General features: G+C 38.8%; 1 long non-coding RNA gene across 1 annotated transcript in view; it reads left to right on the top strand.

Moving 5' to 3' along the window:
• Positions 1-2,912, top strand: part of LOC119296312 — a 4,048-nt gene extending 1,136 nt beyond the window's left edge. The window contains exons 2-3 of the long non-coding RNA XR_005145094.1: positions 553-2,355; positions 2,688-2,912. This is a non-coding gene — a long non-coding RNA (uncharacterized LOC119296312). The remainder of the gene's footprint in view (positions 1-552; positions 2,356-2,687) is intronic.
• The last annotated feature ends 234 nt before the right edge of the window (positions 2,913-3,146 follow it).

The following is a 3,146-nucleotide window of genomic DNA, read 5'->3' on the forward strand; positions in this document are numbered from 1 at the left end:
CCTCTGTCTGTCTGTGTGTGTGTGTGTGTGTGTCCTGGTGGTCACGGCTGATGCTGCTTCTCCTCTCCATCAGGATCTCTCTCTCTCTCTCTCTCATGGGTTGGCAAATGCATTCTTCCAGATAAATGTGTGCCTCTGTTCTTGATATGCCGCCCACCACATGTTTGATGTTATGCTTATGAGGAGTTGAACTTCGTTTTTTTCAGGTTTTTCTTTGGTGTATTAGGCAGCCTGGTGTAATTTGTTTCAAAAGTTAACATGCTGTACAGTCCAATGTATCTAGGAAAATTAAGTTATGGAGAGTTGTTCATGATGTTGCTTGCATATTTTTTGTCTACCAAACTGGATACTTAAATGGATATAAACATTGAGTAGGTGCTGAAATTTTTCCCTAATAATAGTTTCCAACTTGCTTTTTAGCAGAACTACAGAACTATTTGCAGCTTTTAATTATGTGTACTTAAAATGGATTTGTTGTCCAGGACATGTGGAGTTGAGATCAAGTTGAATTATGTGCTGATGTTATTATGTTTTTTGTGTGGAGAAATTTAGGGGATTTAGTCCAGGCCCTCCACCGGCTCAAGACCCAGTGGCTCTCTGCTCCTCAACGCCCCACATCGAGCGCCCAATCCAGGAAAACAACCCCGTCGCGCTGCCGCTCCCCATCTCCCTGCGTCGTCCCAAGATGGTCGGGCTGGGCACCACCCCGGCGGCCGAGCGTGTGCTTTCCACGGAAGCCAGCTCCTCCACCCAGACCCTTCTCTACAAGGACGGCGAGGACACTGCTTCGTCATAACTGATCGTGACGACCACGCGCAATCCAATTGGGAGGTATTTATAAGCACCAATGTATCCTTGGTTTAGTTCCCATATCTTGAATTACTGATCAAATGCAAGGATTGCATATAAAGTAATTGGGTTTGGCCTTTGTGAGGAATGCTACAGCAGCACTTCAAACCTCCCATGCCGCTTTCATCAGCAGCATAGAACTTGATAATACATCACTGTAGGATGCATTCATGAGATTCCAATGGATACCCACGGAAGGTCCACAATAGCTGATTGTAGAAGAATTTGTTGTATCTAGCGAAGTTAATTCTGGGAGCAATCCTTGAATATTGCAGGGGTCGATTTAAATGAATGTAGTGTGCTAACATGGTGCATCGTTGGAGATGTATTTATTATTCGCTTACTGGTTAGTACTTGGAAAGTTAGTTGACACATATCTATGATAATAGAAGTAATAATTATTTGACAATAGGAATAAGCATATAGTATTTGTTTCCACTTCTTAATAAATAGGTTTCTTGTTTTCTTTGTGTTCAGTCCACAAGATAGGTGCATGTTGTTTCTAATCATGACATTCTGGAATTCAAGCTTTTCTGTTTGTGCTCAACTGAACAAAAGCTCGATGTGGGATGTTACTTTCCCCAATGATAGAGGGTCTTTGTTTCAAACTCATGAATATGTTCCCCACAATAGGAAGAATGTAATATTGCTTAGCATGTCTCCTTGAAGTACAGGCATCCAAGATTGCCATACAAAATATAATGGCTTTGACGTTAATTTAGAGTACAATTTTACCTTCTCAAGAAATTTCAACACTGAAGATGGAGTCTATGTTAATTGTGATACATGTGGCATTTGAAGTAGTAATTCCACTCAAAGTTTAGATTATACTTAAGTGTGGGTTCAAAATTCCATCTGTATCTTCGTATAAGAATTCATGTTTTTGTTTTTTGCACAAGTCCATATGACCTGATTTATCTATATGGACTATCATTGACGCGCTTAAATGTATTCTCGACATTTTTTCAGAAAACCAGATGATCGAGGTGAGAAAAAAAATGTGTGTTGCTTTTATCTAGGAAAACTGACACTCAGATGCACATGCCAAGATCACCATTGATTTATTGCCTGTTTAACAACACAGAAAGAAGAATTGCTACACCGGAACCTGGGCCATGCGGTGATTGATATTTTAGTTGCGCGACTGTTTCCATGCTGTTCATTTGAGGTAAATTTTAAAATGATGCATTGCTTCTCCTTACTATATGTCGATGCTTGCATAGTTTAATCTATCCGGTGTATACACAGCTCTTCTTGGTGATCGTGTTTTTCATGGTGTGTCGATGTGTATCACAAGCTAACAGGCAGACATAGATAAATTGTAATTATGGTTGTATAATGATTGGTTTGGTAAAAGCTCATGTGTTATATGTTTTGGCGGGTTTTGGTAAAACCACTTCTGAACTTCAGAGATATATGTTTGGTGCTTGCTCCACACATATGTATGTTGCTCCAGCTCATGCATTCGTTTGGTCTGACCATGGTGCGTGGCCTCTACAATTTAAGGTAATCTATGCGAGTTAAGATGATGCATGCATGAATTAAACATGGATCTTAGATTAATTAATCTCGCAATATGAAATCTAAATATAGCCAATGAAATCTATATGACATTTCTCATGAAGAGGATACACATTATTCGTTGTATGTTGTTTCTTCATAACACACATTAAATATCAGATTATCTTCATTGTATAGCTAATCCTTCTGCCCTCTGTATTAAGCGAAGGCATAATACCTAGGTTCTGAATATATTATATGTTTGACAGTTTAGCATATACCATCTTCATACATTCTTCTATTAATGCTAATAGAATGTATACTGGTTTCTTAATCAGAATTAAGAACTCTTCCCGGCCATCAAGGATGTACGAAGTACTTGAGTTGTACAAGAACTGAATTACATTATTTCTATTTTATACAGCAACAAGGACCCAGATTTGTGATTTTTATATGTAAAGAAAACCATATGAAATTTTCATGTAACTGTTATTGTGTAACTTATCTTCATCTCTAAGAATATGGATGATCTTTACTTTTGAAATCCAGTACTTTGAGTTGAGTTTACAGCAACCAGTAATAGAAACTATGATGTGAAATTGCAGCTATGACCCAACAAATTGTACTTACTTCCACATGACACAGAAGGAAATTGTTGTGTACCGAATTGGGTACACACAACTGTTTCTGGTACTTTTTCTTTTTGACTTTCTACACAAGGGATAGATGAGGTTGCCGAGGGTCCTTGACGCAATCCCATGCCTCGGTGCCCGGTGTACAAATGCGCCCTCAGGGTC

This window comes from Triticum dicoccoides, chromosome 4B (genome assembly GCF_002162155.2).
Source record: "Triticum dicoccoides isolate Atlit2015 ecotype Zavitan chromosome 4B, WEW_v2.0, whole genome shotgun sequence".
Classification (NCBI taxonomy): domain Eukaryota; kingdom Viridiplantae; phylum Streptophyta; class Magnoliopsida; order Poales; family Poaceae; genus Triticum; species Triticum dicoccoides.